Source organism: Urocitellus parryii, unplaced genomic scaffold, assembly GCF_045843805.1.
Source record: "Urocitellus parryii isolate mUroPar1 unplaced genomic scaffold, mUroPar1.hap1 Scaffold_48, whole genome shotgun sequence".
In the NCBI taxonomy this organism is placed as follows: domain Eukaryota; kingdom Metazoa; phylum Chordata; class Mammalia; order Rodentia; family Sciuridae; genus Urocitellus; species Urocitellus parryii.
Window position 1 is genome coordinate 1,520,090 of NW_027554049.1, and position 20,428 is coordinate 1,540,517.

The following is a 20,428-nucleotide window of genomic DNA, read 5'->3' on the forward strand; positions in this document are numbered from 1 at the left end:
GTACATAATTTAATTGCTTCTATTTCTCCTTCTCCATTTCTCTTGCATCCTGAATGGGAAACCTGGGTTCCCAGTTTTGGCAGGCCGCTGCCCATCACTGGAACCATTCTGTTTTATAACTTAAGGGCAGCATTTTGCCCTCTCTTCATAGGAGTTCAAGACTTCACAAGTCTTCCTGTTCTGCTTCAATACTGTTTCCTCCTCTCCTGCCCGACTCTGGTGACCCTCAGCTCATTCCTCCTCTTAGTGACTCATCTTCATCCACCAGATGATGTTCAAGATCCTTTCAAGTCCTTCCAGTCCTTCAACCCATTTTCTTAGGTTACCATTAAAATGTGTCAAGAGAAAAATCAAAACTCCCCATGTCACATACATTTTATGAGAGGGGGATAAAAACCACGGCTGCTGTTCCTTTCCAATGTAAATGTTTACATGTTTAAATCCACGGAGTTTATATGAATAACTGAATTATGAGCCACATGTCCTTTTCTGTAAAGAAATGACACTTTCTTCCCCGAGAAGCTTTTCCTGTCTTCTTTCCTTCCCATGAGAATTAAGTGAAAAGAGAAAGACTGCTTCAAAATCAGGGTGGGATATCTTCTCAACCCTCTCCTCCAGACAGGAATGAGGTTTAAAATAAATATTACCAGACTGGAATGCAGGAATCCAACCATCAATTTGTCCATTCTTCTCCCTCCGAGTAGCACCACATTTATATTCCCTCGGACAGATGTGTCTGATGGCCTCCAGAGAAGGGCATGTCACCCGACTCACAGAGCACTTGGTCAATGGTTCCAGTGTCCTAGGAACTTGTCAGTTGTGAAATTCATTGTGTGCCTTGATCTCCTCTGCCATGTTATTAACCGACATCCCCTCGCTCGTTCCCCAGTGGACTTGAAGAACAGATGGCTATTATCTTCTCTAGGGTGGAGTTCTCAGAAGCATATGAATCTTAAGCAAAGCCAGTCAGTTATTTCCTTCCATCCGTCACCACTCCTCATAATGCCCTCCCCCATCCCATCCCACATCCACACCACATAAATTCCCACTGAAATACTCAATAAAATACAGAATGGAAATGAAAAAGAGCCTGTTAAATCTCTTTAAATCCTGCTGCTGCCTCACATTTTGCCTGTGGTAAATGGTCCTTGATGATCATTGTTCCTAATCTAATAAATCTGATTGTCCTCAGAGGCAACAGGTAATGTGGAGAAGGAGCCAGCAATGTTCCAGATAAATAGCAGCAATTATGTGTGAGAAATCATAATTAAACTTGACATGGGAACCAAAAGTGACCCTGTGGAATAAGGCAGCTTCCCAAACCATGCACAGTGGATTCACCAACAGTTTCCTCTTGAGGTCACATGATCCTAAGAGCCTTGAGTCCTGAAATTTCAGGACACAAAAGACACACAGTGACATCACTCAGGGTAATCATTATGGTTGGAATATGAGGTGTCCTCCCAAAGCTCCTGTATTACTACAGGTGAAATGACTAGATTGGGAGAGCTGTGACCTAATCTGTAGGTTGGGTAGGTTACAAACTGGTCTCCTTACCTCTCCTTGGTGAAGAATTGAAGGTCCCTCTTGACAGTAGCCTGTCCTCTATACCAGGAATGCATGAGGCAAGCCTGAGATCGATGTTCCTCTCTTAAAGTCCGAAGTGCCTGTGCAATGGTGCAAATGTGTAGGTTCCTCCTCTTGGCCTGGGTGTTCAGAGGTGGGACTGTATTACACTGTGGCTGCTGTTCTCCTCCATTATGTGGATTGCATTTGGAGACTCCAGATGAGAGGTGATGCAAGAAACAATGCCCAGAAAGTGGTAACTTGTGGAAAGAAAAGCATTATGAGCTTAGGTATATAACTCTATTTTCTTACCCCCGGTTGACTTTCATTCATTTTCTATGTAACACAGAGTCATTAAACACAAATGTGCTGGTACCAGACTGTGCTAGAAATTCCAAGGTGAGCACATAAGATCCCAGCCTTCAAAGGCCTCAGATTCTAGTCTTCCTTTTTGACCTTGGCCTTCCTCTCTAGCTCCTAGTCGTATCACAAATGCTTCAATGAAGTAGATATGAATGTCTACCCAGAAAAGGGGTTTGAGAGAACATAATAATTCAGCTTCTGTTTCCTAAAGGATTTTATCTTGAAGAGGAAATCAAAGTAGAATGATAACCGCAGGCAAAAACAGGTCTGGCTGCAGAAAATAAAATACTGTAAATTGTTAAGCATCAGAAATGCTCATGGAGGCAGAATCAGCATTTTCCCCAAAGGAGCTTCAAGATCCACAGGGCCTTCCCCTCCCCTCCCATCGGAGTTGTATATGGCTTAAGGAGACACACCAAAGGAGCAGAGCAAGTTTGACTTTCCATCCAACTGTCTCAGGGCTTCACTCATCTTCCTGCTCACTCTCCAGAGGTAGCTGCCCCTCCCCCCTCAGAATAGAGGAACTTTTAGGGTCTGCTCCCCACCATCCCAGTCACCTGTGCAGCTTGCTCCTCACACCCTTCTGCCTGCTGCAAAGTGAAGTCATGAGGTATTTTGGTCCCAATGATAGAAGCGCAAACAGCAGCTTTCACCCAACTCAGATGAGATCATGCATGTGAGATCTCTTTGCCATTTATAAAACTCTGATTAGGCAAATGCAAAAGGTACTTATTTTACAACTCTGAAGCTCAGTGTCCCCCGTGCACAGCAGCCATGGGGGAGGGATCCTGCAGTGCCCTTCCTGAACCTCCAGTGTGGGTGATCTCCTTGCCCCATTTGGATAAGATTTCCATTTTCTAGATCCATCTCTATTGGAATGAATTGAGTGTAAGAGTTCAAGACACAAAGACTGATATGATATTGCATAGCACCCTTTGTTACCTGCTTCCACAGGGGTATTAAGTATCACTAAACATGAGACTAGTAAGCCTTCCATGAGCCCTCTCTGATGATTGAGTTTATATATAATCCTGTGCCCATAACAATGTTTCAGTTAACAGTGGACTAGATCGTGGGCACAGTGGTGGTCCCATCAGACTACAATGGATCTGAGACATTCCTGATGCCATCACAATGTCTTAACATAATGCACTCCTCATGTGTCTGTAGTGACCCTTGTGTGAACAAACCTACAGCACTGCCAGTCATATAAAAGCAAAGCACATGTTATGTACAATAATACAATAATAATGACAATAAGCAACTCTATTACCAGTTTGCATATTTACAATACTATGTATCTATAATTATTTCAGTGATTTCATAAAAAACAATTTTACTGTGAAATGGTGTGCCATGGTTCACTGGCAGCAGCTTCATACAGGTCAGGTCGATCTTGTCTCTTGATAGCCTCAGAGGTCACGTCAGGTGGTGCATCTATACCATTTAGGTTGATGTAAGCACACTCTGGGATGTTTGCACAATGAAGAAAACACCTCAGAGTGAAATTCTCAGAATGTTCCTCCATTGTCAAGCAGCATAGGATTATTATTTTGAAATTTCTGCAGATGAGATCATGCATGTGAAATCTCTTTGCTATTTATAAAACCCCAATTAGACAAATGCAAAAGGTACTTATTTTATAACACTGAAGCTCAGGGTCTCCATTCACAGCAGCATGCCCTAGGGGAGGGATCATATTGTGACTGCAGGTCACCACACAAGCTGTTTCTACAATGACTATGTGAAGGAAACATTTAAGACATAAAACTGTTTAATTCACGAAAAACGAGAACATGAAGTCAGCATGTTATTTTGGTCCCCAAATTCACTAGAGATCTGCTTGCCCTAGCCCACAAAGACACATACTCGGAACACAGGCTACGAAATACCCTCCTTGTCTTGAGTGTTTTTCTCAACTATTCATTTCTCTAATTTATCAAGCAAATAATACATTTTAAAGGAAAATTTGATTATTCAATTCTCTACTTGAAATCTATGTCAGGATTCCATTGTATAAGCCCAAATCCCAGACACTTATTAAGAGCAGAGACATCCCACCCACCACCTCTGCCCCTGGTGGTTCCACCCTGCCCCTTTCCCAGCCCTCAGCTCCTGCTCTCTTTCAAAGGCCATGTGTCACTCCTGCCCCTTCTATGGGTCTTCCATAGCTTCTTCAACACACTCTCTGTGGGTTGTCTAATTTGCCATTAAGCACCCAGCATCTTCCTTTTCTTCCTATAAAGCTTCTCTTCATTCTTCAAAACACAATTGAGATGCCATCTATTCTGTCGCCCCCTCTCTGTGTTTTTTCTTTTGCACCCGTTTTATCTGTTCCTTGTATTGACCTCTGTTAATAGCTCCTGGATTTGACCTATTAATCAAGCATAGGTCATGAGCTCTGGCTCAGTCTGCCTGGGTTTCAATCCTGCCTCAGCTATGAGATTTTGGGAGAATAACCCACTTCTCTGTTTTTTTGCTTTATTGACCTGTAAAATAGGGATTGAAAAAAATTCATATCTGCCTCAGGAATTATTGTGATAATGAAGTGAGTAAGTGCTCAGAACACTGTCTGGCATACAGTAAGTGCTCAATGAATTTCAGTCACTCTTCCTTCCATTGCTTCTTTGTTCATTTGCCTCAGGACCAGACCAGTTCCTCTTGTGGACAGGAACTGGACTATTGAATTTGCAACACAAGTTTCTGCCTAAAACCTTGGAATGGGTTAGGTTTCTTCTATTTAACTCAACAACTTTCATCCAACAGCTTGGACTATAGCCACCTTTTATCCGAATTCCTCATTTCAAACCAATGATCCAGATCAACTGGTTTTTTTCCAAAGACCCATGCCCCCCATCCCTCTCCCCTGCCACCTTCTCCACACCATTTTCTCCCTGCGCTTTCTACCTCTTCAGTTCCTCCCCAGCACTCTGCGTTTTTCTCATGGCTGTTTGAATATTTAGAGATGGGAAAGCTGGGAGTGGGGAAGGGATCAGTAGGTAGAAGGGGACACACTGCAAGGCTCCTCCTGAGTGAATGTAAAGGGCAGAAACCACAGAGGACAGATGGCCACCCTCACTTTGTCTCAGGAGCTCTTAGAGCAACAGACACAATTCCCAGGTCAGGAACCCTTTAGTCTTTGTTGCCAGAACTGGCTCTACAGGTGGAGCCCAGGATCTTGAATCTTCAATAAAAACTCCAAGGGATTCTGTGTGCATTGCATTCCAGAGCCACTGACCTCTGGTCTTGACCTTGGCCACTGCCTCCAACGTGATATGGAGCTGGCTGGGGTTGATAGGGATGTCTTCTATTCTGACCAACACCTCTCCTCTCTCACTACGATCCCACTTCTATTCCAGGTGCTGAGCCTGAATCAGGAAAACATGAGTCTTTCCCCAGAGAAAGGGTCACAAATTACCTTGGATCCACTAGGTTTTATTACCCCTAACCCCCACCTCCCTGCACTTTGGTCATGGACTCCATCAAGAAGGGTGAGTATGACTCAGAAAGCCACAGGCATAAATCACTTCATCTGTCCCCACTCTCCAGTCTCATGTATCAGCTCAAGTTATTTCTTATAACTTAATTTTAATCCACACTGATAACATGAGAATTTCCCTCCAAGAAATGAAAAGTCAACTGGTAAAACTAAAGTTCTCCATAGCTCATCTCCTTCTATAACTCTTTCTAGACATAGCCACAGGTGTATTTCTTCTAGAGACATTTTTGTATATTACATTTATGAAAATGTATACAGAGAACATGTAAGGGAGCTGGATTTGTATTTTTAAATTAATTATGCCATAACATATGTATTTCTCTGAAAGTTGTTTGGTTTCTATTTAATTTGTCTTTGAGGTTCCTCTATGTTTTTATAAAACTCGGTCTCATTTAAAAAAAAAAGCTCATTGTACTCTATCACATGGATATTACTTTATTTCACATTGACTTTATTGATGCATTTTAGTTAATTTCTAATTTTGACTCTTGTAAAAGGGGGTGTAATAAATACATTGACAGGTGCTTCCTCTGTACTCGTATGAATATATCTCACAACAGAGATGGACACATAAAATAAAGGATAAAAGACTATCCATACTTTACATTTTTGTAGATATTGCTAACGTTATTGCAGATGCTATATCAGTGGTGAGAACTCGCTCTCCTATGAAGAAGGTATCCAATCCCCACACCTATCAGTTGTTTTCTGATGCTCCATTTTCCCCACATTCTGATCTAGCAAGGACCACTCACCATGACTCCTCTCATGTGGCTGTCAAGTGTCTGATATGGTCATCTGGATAGCAGGAGCAAGGGGGTGTGGGTGTGTGTCCTTAGGAAGGACCCACTCCTTCTATCAATTTCAGAAAGCCATCATTGAGACAGGAAAAATTCATGGCCTCCCACCTGTGATTCAACTTAGTTGGTCTAAACTGACTTCAACCTCCATGAGCCTGTTGAGCCATCTTCTGAGCAAGAAAATAATAAGCTACTTAAAGTGGATTAATTGCTCATTTTCAAGGGCTTGGGGTGACACTAGGTGCTGTATATTTAGATGTGCATACAAGCTTTATCCCTTCCCTCCAGAGAGCTCAAGAGTAGGTTTTATGCTAATTATAAGCATAAAACAGGTGGTAAGAAGAGGCTGTGGGTTCTTAAATGCTGAGCAACTGCATGTAATGGAACAAGAAGAAAAGAATGTTCTTTCAAGACCAGTTTGGAAACTTTTCAGGAGCAAAAGAGAATTGAGTTGGATCTAAAATGTTGTGAGGGCTTTTAGTGAAGAAAGTAAAAAAGGATTGAAAACAAGAATAGCCCTGACTTGGGGCATAGGGAGGGTCTAGCTGCAGTTTAAAGTTGAAGCAGGAGAGCTGGAGAGGTAAAGTTAGATGGGCTGGTGACTAGATGGAGAGATGGAGGGAGATAACCCGTGATGTCTGGACCCTTTGTTTATTACTTATTTATTAAGAAATGCACATGACATTTATATTTGTTTTGTTTGCCATAGTGTTTACAGGGATGGGGAGCAGAGGAAAGGTGATGACCACATTTTATTGGTTCACTCTCACTGCTATTTTTTTAAATAATTAGCCTAAGTTTTGGTGAGAAACAAGATTGCAAAAGAGGATATAGGCAGGGATGGGGCATGCAGATAGTTATTGTAGTTTGCTAATACTTTCTCCTTGTAGTGATAGTGGAGAGGGAGAGGGAGGGAGGGAGGGAGGGAGGGAGGGAGAGACAGAGAGAGATCGATCTTACCCTGGTTAAATTTAATCTGACAACCAAAAATCCATTCACTCAATGTAATGGTGAATACATTAAATTATGGAGTTGGGATATACAATGATGAACTGAAATATATATACACACACACTATGGAGAAATAGGCTGTCTATCAACATAAATATTCTATGGCAGGAAGTGATAGAAAGGGATAGAAAGGATTTTATTATACAATATAAGAGAAGGAAGAGGCTATTTCCTCCTAGAAGCATCAGGGAAAACTGTAAGAAGAAAGGGATAGTTAGTAGGAATAGCCAATCTCCATTAATTGCTAACCATATTCCAAGCTTGTGTTGTCATAAGCCTAAATTGATTCTTGCAAAACTCTGTGAGATAGCTTCTATCATTCTCTCCCTTTCCCTCCTCCTATTTGACCATTAAGAAAAACCACTGCATAGAGAAGTTAAATAACTTGCCAGTAAATAGTTTGCAGTTCAGCTCTAGAGTCTGGCCATTTAACACACAGTAGTAACCCTCAGTGGCTGTGTCCTGGAGGATGAGTGGAGTGGATTTTGCACATGAGTACTAGCAGAGCAAGTAGAGAAATAGTAGCAGGAAAAGATGAAGGGAACATGGGGTGTCAGATCACACAATTTAGAAAGAGAGATATACAAAGAGAAGACATTGTAAATAAGAAAAATTTTAACATAAAACTAGGCTAGAATCAGGTCATAAAGGGAATCAAGTCACTTTCTAAAGGGTGAGTCTTGACTTATTATACTTGGCGGGTTTTGAAAGATCTCATCTTATGACATAGGTGGTAGAAAGACTAATCTGACAGTCACACGCGAGATGGATATGACACTTGCATAGAGGATAGCAAGACCAGTTAAGGAGATTATAATCAATAACAGAGAACATAACTTGGAGTGACAGAAGTGACAATGACAATGAGAAATTGCCAAAGAAGCTGTGAGGAATTACAAATAGAAGTGCAACACTGAGAGTTTAGTGATTGAGAAAGAGGAGTCAGAAGAAAAATGTGAGCCTTGAGCTTGGGTAATTGTAAGGGTAGGGGTGTTAGCCACCCAGCTCTGAAACAGGAGACCTCAACGGCTGTGTAACAAATGAAGAAGTTAATTTTGCACATGGAGCTATGTAGACTGAGCTGCCGGCTGGCTGATCTTCTGACAGTAAGTATGATAATTAGTTCTGATAGTGTTTGAATGCATTCTATAGTGTATAGCTTTTAAAAAACTGAATCAAAGTCAGGGCCTGAGAGGAAGAGTATACCCCAGGGTTTATGATGAGAACCTTGAACTGACAGATTTTCTTGAAACTTCTGGGTCTTCCCCTTTATTGGACGATAGGATCCCTCAATCCCTTTACTCAAAGATATGGAGAAGCCTCAAATAAAATAAATGTTTTATAAAACTATGCTGTTTTTCTCAGGACTTTTCCCAACTTTTCTCCTGGTTGCTGGAGCAATTACCAGGGATCTATCTCAGCAAGACCCAACTGGGGAATTATTGGGACTGTTAAAGGACCTCGATCATCTGTATCAGTGGAGGGTATGTTCAAGAGTGGCTCCTGAGAGTTCTGGGTTGATGGGTCAGAATATAAAGCTGGATAATAAAGAACTGTCATTATGGGGGCATTCTCTCATAATACAGCATTTAATCCCTGGAAAGGGTGCACTCTCTCTCTTTCTTCAACGTTCAGGGACACTTTACTACTGAGCTAAATCCTTTTTTATTTTTATCTTTTTTTTAATTATTGAGATAGTGTCTCAGTTAGTTGAGGAGGCTGGCCTCAAACTTGCCTTAGCATCCTGAGTAACTAGGATCATTGGTATGTGACACTATGACCAGCCCCAGGGTATGATTTATTTTATGTTGCTGGGGTAGATATCCAGAAGCTTGGAAGAAGTGATGGTCCTCATGAAATGAAGTAGAAATGTCAAAACAGACAGTAGAAGAAGGGTTCAAGCAGACACAGAGAAGTAGTCATGCTAAGGTCTCTTTAAAATGGAAGAACAGTGAACTCACAGGATGACTGTATTCTTTGGGAAGCCCAGGGGATATTCTGTTGAGGTGATAAGAGATGCACTGTGAGGGGGACCTTGGCATTATTAAGAAGCTTAGTAGCCACTTCTTTCTGCAGGCTGAGCTAATCCCAGTCTTATAAAAATACAGTAGCTTTTATTGTGGGAGAGGCTGTCTTCCTAAACAATTATGATGTTCTGTTCACATGTCCACCAATATTTTCAATTTAATTTTTCCACTCTCAGGTAAACATAGATTCCTTTTGTTTGGAAGACGACTAATGCATTCAGAAAACATATGCATTTACAAAAACATCTTGCAGTTATAATTTAGGTTTTCAGATGATACTACATGTGGTTTGGCTCAAAAGAGATAAATATTCTGGTCTGAAAATATAATCCACTAAAGCAGAAATCCATTGAAATGCTAAAATTATTGCAACCAAATTTTCTACATTAGCACATTACCTAGGAAAGTTCTATGCCAGTATAAAATATCATATGCCTTTAATTTAAAAGTCTAAATGTAATAGTCTAAATGAAATTCTTCTAATTTAAAATAAATCCTGAATATGCCAGATTCAAGGCACTAAGTACTAATTTTTCATTATTTTTATTATTTCATTATTTCATATTAATATGCCAGATTCAAGGCACTACGTACTAATTTTTCATTATTCCTGATTTTTCCCAATGCACAATTGTTCTTCTGTTCTAATCACTTCAAGTTTTACTTTATTTTTTTATGTATCTGGTGGTCTTATTGTACCATATTATAAAGCTACATGCCATATCACATAGCTAAGTATTTATTCCATAGAATGCTGTACGGCAAGACATGAACACCGGTATATAAACTGCCAAAACCAGTATTTGTTTCCTATGGAATGTAATAATAATAATGATAATAATATAATAATAATTTGATAGGACTTACACTAAAATTTTATTTATTTTTTAATCCTTTGTTCAAAAACAGTATATAAATATTCAATGTAAGAAAGCTGTATTTGTTGAGATAGATGCCTTGCATATTACATCTCTTAGAGTTAATGAAGTTACAACCACACCTGAAAATGTAACAGTTGTTAAAATTAATACTGGGCTGACACATTGGTTAATACATTTTTCTATGACTAGAAAGCCTGTAGTAAACTGATTTGCTAAGCAATATGTAAATTTTCCAACTTACATAGTTTTCTCAACTCTGTTTTAAATATATCACAGTAAATCCTCATTTTTTTCAATTATCTTCTGAAATGATATCATTATTGAGCTATAACTAAGCAATTAAATTTGAGTTGTAGCTACATTAATGAATTAACCTTAACATTTTCCAGAACAGTTAATATTAGACTTTGGAAGACCAAGCAATATTTTGTAATAATTAGTACTACTGAAATAGTATCATTAAAGAACAATCATTAGTAGCATTTCAAATTTGTAGATATCACCTACCAAACCACAAATCAAATTAACATATTCTTGATTTGTTTTTTATTAGCTGTTAACATTATACAGAATTCCTTGTTGAATTCCCTAATTGAATGATGTTGAGAAGTTAAAATTAGTTGTCATGGATTTAGGATTTTTCATTGATTGTGCTTTCACAAAAGCATATGATAGTTGTTAATTTTTATCTATTAAGTGGGGTTTTGCATTATAATTTTAAAATTTTATTTTACTGAGAATCTGTTTTATCAGTGCTTTTTTTCTGAAATACACATTTTCATCTTAAAAAGGTCAATTTGAAGTAATTCAAAGAATTTATATAAGAATATGAATAAGTAGATACAGACATCCTTATAAAATTAAATGATCTATTCTACCCTAAAAAAAGATAAATGTTTAGGAATCCTTAACACTTTTACCTACAAACTAAAATGTTGATGCACTTTTGACAAAAGTTATTAGATGCTGGGACACCAACGTAATCTAACTTAGACTAACAGTTAATATTTTAGTTTTGTCCTACATTTACAAAGATTGTGGTTCCATGTAACTTAAAAAGTTATTTTGGATTTAATTTTTTGTTAGAAAAATGAATACATGTTGAAAAGAATTTAAAAAAAATGAGAATTTCTTTTGTTTTTGTAGTCAAAGAATCAATAAAGCTGGGCTGCCACTTAGTCTTGATCCCTGATCAGATTGGACTGTGTCTACCTTGATTTATAGACTCTTAAAATTAGATAACCTTTAAATCCAATGCTTTTGTACAAATCTCTTTATAGCACCCTGAAAAGAATCACCAATCCTGACTTTAATGTACAGCATTAAATAATCAAACAAGAAGATTTTTCATTGTATTTAATAAAGCTCAGCTGTGTCAAGAGCCCTTATCTATGTATGATAGGTTTTGAAGAAAACTACCTCTAAGATGAACTGTGCTATGGAGGAGATATCAAATCTTTCTTGAAGATAAGTTGGGGGTTGAGTCTACAGAGGCAACTTCATTGCAGAATGAAAAACTCCTTTGTGCTTGAATCTGACTATACGGACCTGGCATTGGACATGATCACCAAAGGAAAAATAATCCATTAAAAAAAACGAGAGTTTGGCAGCCAATCCCTAAAAAACAAATACCAAATGTCTTCTTTGATATAATGAGAGCAACTAAGAATAGAGCAGGGAGGAAGAGCAGGAAGAAAAGATTGATATTAAACAGACACACGAGATGGGAGGGAAAGAGAGAGAAAAGGGTGTGGTGAGCCTTTTCTGTGAACTGTGGCCGCCATTACAAGATGGCGCTGGTTTCCCCTGCAGTCTGTGACAAACAACTCCTTATCAGAATGAGTTGGCACGCTGTGACTTGGCACCCTGTGAGAAAAGCCCACGTGGCAGCTTCACATTGGGGCTTGAGGTGATTTATTAAGGCTGGGAGGGGCATCCGAGATAGAGAAGAAAAAGTATCAGGGACCTGAATAAACGGCTGAAAGAAGATTCCTGAGTTGCGTCTTCCTTGCGGGCAAGGGGTCGCGACAAGTGGTGCCGAGACCCGGGAACCAGAACTTTCAGTCAGTCAGGGGTGGTGCACCGGTTAGTCCCAGGTGAGTGGGATCTGCTATGAAAGCAGGGATAGTCCCAATATGTGGGATCCGCGTCCAAAGCGGGGTCAGCTCCTCTACAAAGAAAGAGAGAGCCTCATGTTTATTGCAGCTGCACTGTGTACTTTCACTTTTGTTTTCTGTGTTTCTTTTGTTGTGTCATCTCGTTTTTGTTTTTTGTGGTATCTCTTGTTGTTTTTTGTGCGTCTTTTGTTGTTGTGTCAAGGGTGTCGCATCTTCAAGTCCGCTCCTCCTGGCCCTAGATGACCTGTTACGTTCCAAGGGCCTGGAAGTGAAACGTAGTACTTTAGAGAGATTTTTACAGAAGACAGATATTGCTGCGCCGTGGTTTGCATTTTCGGGCAGCCTTACTATACCTAGTTGGGACAAATTAGGGAAAGATCTGGATTTCGCTTACAAACAAGGAACTTTAAGGGGCAGTACCATTCCGCTTTGGAAATTAGTGAGGGGGTGTATAATGGATGGTAAATGCCAGAAAGCTGTGAGCGAGGGCCAGGCTGTTCTTGAGCAATTGCATGAAGAAAAATCGGAGGGGTCACATAGCGAGGTAGCAGAAAGTCTTAGGAGTAAGAGTGGTAAACAAATAAGGGAGTCTGAAGTTAAACAGAGGAGAAGGCTCTATCCGGACTTGACTGAGTTAAAAACTCCCAAGGACACAAGTAGCTCGGACAGTTCTGAGGAATTAGATCCACCCTAGCCGCTCTCAACCCCGCCTTCTCATCTTCCCCCTCCCTATCAGGCCCACAGAAAAGTCTTAATTGACCTTCTCCAGAATATTCACCATGGCTTATTTTAGGACTTTCAGCAAAAGAATCTCTACAAAAAGGTTTAATGTAGATAAACTTCCTATTTTCATGTTGCCCTGTTTTATTTGGCTACTGTCTGAAAAAATCAGCACTCCAGGTGCTGGACACTCCCTTACTAGTTTTTCACAAAAATATGTAACAAGGCCTCTGGCCTTGAGCTGGGCTTTACAGTGCTGACTACATTTTTAAGATAAGGGAGTTACTAACTGGGCTCCATGGTAACAGCTGGCAGGAGGAAGAATTGGAAAGGGAGATAGAGGAACTGGAGGGTCGATTGTAAAAGTCAAGATTTAAAGCACCTACGGCCCCGATCGCTGGATCGCTGTCAGGCTCCCTCTTTATAACCTCGATTGGGATGAGGACAACCCCAGAAGGCGGAAGAAAATGCAGACAAAATCAAACAAAATGCAATCGGCTAAGAAAACTTGGAGAACTTTTGCCCTGAAAATGGGCACCAGACTCCATGTTGTTTGCATCACCATGGTAACCATGGGGTGCCTGGCCGGCATAGCTGCTTCCTGGTCCCACCTCCCACACTTTTGCGGGCTTCTGATTGGTTCTTCCACAGTCACTCAGACAGGACTTCTGGTCCCGCTTTCCAGCCACTAACCTGTACTGCTGTGTTTCAGGTTTCTACCAGAGCTGCTCAGAGCCTGTATTTTTTTTACAACAAAATGCCTACCTGTAAATGCTAATGAAAAATATCTTTTTCAGACAAAACTTAATTCCACAGGTTTCTATGTTACAGTCCTAAATTTAAGCTAGTTCTAAGTTAAATGACCTGACTTTTTCTCTATAGTTGTGTTACTAAATAATGTTCTATTGATGGGAGATATCAAATATGCTTCTTTATATTTTACTTTTAATTTTGAAGGTTATGAGGATGCATTTGCTCACCACAGGAACAAGCCGGCAAAGTTCCTGTGATGACCAAAAAATCCTTATTTTCATTGCTAACTATAAAAATAAAAATGTATACTCAAGGATCTTATTTCAGTTACATCAAGTGACGTCACATAGAAGAGTGCACTCCTAGTTAAAAATAAATTTAAATGGATCCAAATATTTTAAGACCACGTGGTTACATAAAATTAATACAATTATAAGTTATGTTCTTATTCTTAATATATATATATATTTAGATATTTAGATAACCTATATTTGTTAATCTATAAATTAATTAGTACATGCCTAATTAATTAGATAATATATATTTGCCTAATTGTTTTTCTTCAACAGAAAACCCATAATTTATGTTTTATAGTTACATTTATCAGATACTCTGCCTTTTCAGTTACAGATATTTGAGATAAATGTGTTTACTATAAATTTACTTTTAAGTAAAAATACAATCAAGTAATTTCTAAATCTCAAAGCAGAATTAATCAACACATTTTATCTGGGATTTTGGCTGCTAATCAAAGGATAAAGTTACTTCAAGCTCAAGTTGAGGAATTGTCTGACCTAGTACATTTGGGTTGTATTGATCAACGAGCACATTTATGTATAACCTCTGTCAGATTTTATGATTCCAGAAATGCCTCATGCATCATCGGAGAATATCTATCCGGAACCTGGTCCATGGAAGCAGAAAACTTGATCCAGTCTCAACTAACTCAGATTGCTGTTTTGAATAACACCCATGTCAATCCAGTGACCTTGGGTCAATTTACCAATTGGTTGTCATCTGCCTTTTCCTTTTTTAAGGAGTGGGTGGGAATAGGCATTTTTGGTGCAATGTGTTGCTTTGGTATGTTTCTCTGCTTGTGGTTTCTCTGTCGCCTCAAGGCCCGCAGTGCTCACGATAAGGCTATGATCATACAAGCTCTTGCTGCTTTAGAAACTGGCAACTCGCCACAAGTCTGGCTTGTGCATCTTAAACAGTAAACCTTTGACATGGTCGTTGCACCCCAAGTTATTATAACATTGCACTGGGATCGACATGTCTTTCCTCGCTGTTCTCTTAGTGTTGGAAAGCCCTTGCACTCTGCCGGTCTTGCTGCCATTGCACGCAGATGGGTTTCCACACTAGTGCTTCTCTATCGCTTTAAAGTCCGTGCCTTTCTTTCAGGGTGCTGTCAACTTGTTTGTCGTTGTAAACAGCCACAGTTCAGCCTCAGCTATCCCCCTCCGTCCACCATCGTCACGGTACAGGATGCGAGGCAAGGCACTGCACTTGAGTGATCCTTGGAGTGGACCTCAAGGAGAGCATGTCCTATTGCATGCGGGTTTGACGTCCTTCCTTACCCCACCTTATCCACGCCCCGCCCCACGAAAAAAGGCGTCGGCTGATATGGCCTCGGATCTGGGGAAGGGCCCTCCTTAGGGCTGAGCCATACTATGCAGCCACTTCTGCACAGTGGGATAGGACCTCTACTCTCGCCTGTATTGTCATACAAAAACAAAAAAGGGGGAACTGTGGTGAGCCTTTTCTGTGAACTGTGGCCGCCATTACAAGATGGCGCTGGTTTCCCCTGCAGTCTGTGACAAACAACTCCTTATCAGAATGAGTTGGCACGCTGTGACTTGGCACCCTGTGAGAAAAGCCCACGTGGCAGCTTCACATTGGGGCTTGAGGTGATTTATTAAGGCTGGGAGGGGCATCCGAGATAGAGAAGAAAAAGTATCAGGGACCTGAATAAACGGCTGAAAGAAGATTCCTGAGTTGCGTCTTCCTTGCGGGCAAGGGGTCGCGACAAAAGGGAAATTGCATGGAAATGGAAAGAGACCCTCATTGTTATAAAAAACTGCATAAAAGAGGTTGTGAGGGGAATTGGAAGAAAAAACAAGGAGAGAAATGAATTACAGTAGATGGGATAGAAAGAGAAGATGGGGTGGGGGAGGGGGATAGTAGAGGATAGGAAAGGTAGCAGAATACAACAGTTACTAGTATGGCATTATGTAAAAAGGTGAATGTGTAACCGATGTGATTCTGCAATCTGTATTTGGAGTAAAAATGGGAGTTCATAACTCACTTGAAACTAATGTTTGAAATATGATATGTCAAGAGCTTTGTAAGGTTTTGAACAACCAATAAAAAAAAGATTCTCTTAAAAAAAAGACGGAGTATGGCAATATTCCTTCTTTAATCAATTTAATTCAATAGGGTGAGTGTTTTTAATGGGAGTTTGGCAAAATAAATTATTCCATTGAATCACTGTCAATCTTTTTATAAAACCTTCTTCTTCTACATATGCCACCTAAAATAAGATTATTTATTTATGGTTTGATACAAATCTTGGATAGCAAAGTAGATAGGGAAAGCTTGACTCTCAACTAAATAAGTAGAGAGCCATTATTCTTGTGAGAAAGCAACATAAAATTTTCATGAGAAAACATCCTAAGTCAAACAAATGAGGAAAACAAAGCACCACTTTAGTTATATTTAAGGGCTACCCTTGTGAGTACATTACACTTTCACATAGATTCCAAGTGCTCTCTACTACGGGAAGGCTCAATAATTGAAATGATCAGAAAATATAATGCAAAATAATTCCTAGCAAAGGAATAAGGGTTAAGTGCACTAACCTGGGAAAAATCACATTCAATAACCTTTTTTTCTTGCATATTCAGGACACTAATTTGCTACTATATCCTGTCTTTCAGGAACATAAGTGTTCCAGTGAAACCCATCACAGTAAGTGGAACATTATCAACATAAGAACCAACATAAAGTAGATATTCATCAAACACTGTTGCCCACCTACACACATCAGAAGATGGATATTATAATCTCTGCTTTGCTGAACTTCATTGTGATACTGTACTAAGTAACTTCACATCCCTTTAACATAATGGCAAAGAGATGTAAGGACCCTGGAAAGCTTTTTCAAGAAAACCTGTTCCCTCTGATCATCCCCCCATCTTTTTTTTCCCCTACATATTCAAGAGGAGAAATTTCATACTTGGAGAGCATGTATCTTGCCATTCGAACATATTATATACCACTAGAACCATTTTTAAAAACTAATTATAGTTAATATATTTATTTCTCTTTCTTGAAATTCCTAAGTTGTAAATGCTTCAAAAACAATCATTCACCATAATATCCTTTGTTACACTGTAGATAATACAGTGATAACACAGTTTCTAGTTCTTCTTCATCCCTCCTTCCTTCATTTATCTTATTCCTTTTCTCTTTACCTCGTTCCCTCCCTCATTCTTGGACACTGGTCCTTGAGTCAAATTCCCTGGCTTCTTCTAGTGAATTAAGTGCAAAGCCCTCTCTAAGGCAAGGAAGGAGGAATGTCTCTCTCAATGGCAGCTCTCAGTGGAAGAATCACTTCATAACACTCAGTATTACAACTGTAAAGTGCCAATAGCGAGAGTAAATTGCTCCCTACTTCTTTCTCTGACCTGTTCCCCATCAACTAGGATGCTTGGACAGAGTCGTATTTCTCTCCTCATCACTATATGAGCAGGGTAAAAGGGTTTATGTAATCATACAAAGTAAAACCATACTGGAAATAAATAATAGATATATCCTCTTCTCCTGATAGCATAACACTGAAGAAGCAGGGTTGGTCATTAAGTCATAATTAAACACTAGCATACAAGCAGAAACATTATATTGTCATAAAACCACAATGTCAGATGAAAACCACAGAAATATTTCCACTCAGTCCTAGTAGCCACGAAATTCTTTTTAGAGGTGTTTCTTTTTTGGGCTTTCCCAATTTGTACTCAGCAATGAAGATAGGAACCTTTTGTGATGTGTTAAATATTCCTTTTCTGTATATATACTGTGTGATCCAAAATAGAATACAGAATTTTCAACCCATCTTAAATGATCTGCTAACTTACGTCACAGGCTTCATTTTATCATGGCCTACAGTGTACTTGAATATGTAAAAAAGACAAAAGAAAAAAAAGATCTCAATGTCAAATTAAGATCTGTGTCTAGTACCAATTGATAGGTGTCACACAAACAAGGACTGATACTTTGAAAGGTGTCTTCCATAATAACTATTCCGTTCCTTTTATGCCATTTGGTTTAAAAATATGCACACACTCTTGCAGTTATGCACTCACTCAACCATACACATAAACATATAAAATAACTTACACAATTTCATCGTTCTGGAATTCCAGCTCTCCACAAGTGTCCTCAAAGTCCTCCCCTCCACCTCTGGCAGTCCCTTCGATGGTTTTATAGGGAATGATAACATTTCCTCAAGCTCCAGATGTTCTCAATACCTTCACCTCCATGATGCCAATGCTCTCACTCACATGAGTCACAGGTTCCTCAAAAGTAAAGATGCCTGCGTGGTCATCATCAAAAATGGTTACAGTGGCCGTGGAGGGTGATCCGAGACAAGCAAGAGTGGAGACATGATTGGCTTCCAGGATGCCATCTTCTGAAGCTTCAAAGGATACTTTGACATTGCTGAGGTACACAAGGAAATTTTCATCCTCCTCAAAGATGTCATCATCGATGATGCCAACTCTGATTTCCTTCTGGGTCTCGCCAGGTTTGAAGACCACAGTTCCTTCAGTGAATTCATAATCAGACCCAGCATTATCCATGCCGTCCTCTGTTCTGAAGTTAATGAACACAGTGTTGGTCAAATCCCCATCTCTGCGGATAATGGTCAGGGCCACAGTACCACAGTTCTCCAGACACTGATATGTCCCTTGCTCGAAGAAGACCTTCCTCACCGGGTCCTTTTCGGCCACTTCCGTGTTGACCTCATGCATGCTGACAGCCTTCCTTTCTTGGTCAGCTGCATGCCTCTTTAAAATGTTGCCAGCTCCGGTCATCAGGCGAGTAGCTTGGATGCGGTAAAATGCTCGACTTTTTTGCTGCTGACTTAGGACTTGGTAGTTGGCTAATTCTATTAACTGCTCTATTTCTTTCTCTGGATGTTTCTGCTTCAGTTCCTTCAGAATCCTCGCCATTTCTCGCCTAGCCTCTTCATCATCTTGGTCCCTCTCATCAACCTCCAGAACCAAAGCTCCATCTAAGAAATTGTCAACGTGAGAGTTGACTACTTTCCCATCCATTTCGATTTCCGTTTTGGAAGATGGCCTGTCCGCCTCGTGTTCAATGATCATTCCCCTCTGCTTGCCAGCCCGATGCCGCTTGTAGACATACTTGTAAAACAGCAGCCTCCTATCTGCTACCCAGGCGAACACCACACAGATGGGAAAGAAGAAGAAAGTAAGCAAACCTTCCCAGACCTCCACAACACCAGGAGAGATGACAGACAGAATAATGTACAGCCAGGTATAGGCGAAGATGCTCCAGGCTGCCGTCACGAAGAACATGCGCAGATGCTTAATCTTCCTCGTCTCTCCATCAGGGACCACATAAACACAAAGTGCAATGATGATGAACATGTTGAAGGCAGCACTTCCCACAATGGTGCTGGGCCCCAGGTCTCCCGCAGTGAAGTTATGGACACACACTTCAATAACTGAAAGCAGAATCTCAGGAGCAGAAGATCCCAGGGCCATCAAGGTCAAGTTGGATACAGTCTCATTTCAGATCCTCACAGTTGTCTTGGTGGTCTCTCCATTGGGTTTCTTTATGGTTATTTCTTTTTCTTGGGAAGTGATGACTTCAATAGAGGACATGAACCGGTAGGCAATGATAGAGACTCCCAGAAACATGTAGACCATGGCCACGAAGTACACAGTAGCTCTAGCAATCTTGTCTCTGAAGGAAGGGTCTTGGGGCTCCCAAATAGGCAAAATCACCCCTTTCTTGCAAAAATATGAGCCCGTACATTCAGTGGTATTGTTTCCTCCTCCTTCCATTTCAGTCTCAGCAGTTATATGGTCCACGTGGGAAAATAAGAAAGACATCAGAGCTAACAGATGAAATCCCATTGAAAACATGGCTGAGAGGCTTAACTGAGGCATGTTGTACAAGGAGACGTCCAACTGTTCTGACCTGTTGGTAAAAAGAAGATCGGGACAGGGAGGGTAGAAAAAAAATCACATTATTAGATCCAAATCCAAAGCATGATTAATACCTTTAACAAAAATTTGTGTATGTTTGACCATCACAACATCTCTGGTGAATCATCACTAACCTGACTCCGTCAGTGATTAAGCAATCCTTTGTGAAATTTACAATTTGGTCTCTCTGTTTGTGAATTTTCTACATGTAATTCCATCCACTGAGCAAGACTCACAACTGACTTCCTGGAAATGAAAAGTTCAATTTTAAGCCTGGCCTAATTAAGCACACATTTATGCATACTAATGGGCAACAAGAAAGATAAACAAAACTTTTGAAGCATTAAACAATTGCCTCCTTGTTGCTAAAGCAGATTTTTTCTTTTAAATTTTGGTTGGTTCATTATCTTCAAGGACATTTTTCATGGAGAAAATCACTTTATTAATATCCGTGCATT

The 20,428-nt window shown here is 40.0% G+C and overlaps 1 pseudogene; it reads right to left on the minus strand.

Moving 5' to 3' along the window:
• Positions 1–18,128: 18,128 nt before the first annotated feature.
• On the minus strand, positions 18,129–19,931 carry LOC144252590 (sodium/calcium exchanger 1 pseudogene; annotated as a pseudogene).
• Positions 19,932–20,428: the final 497 nt, after the last annotated feature.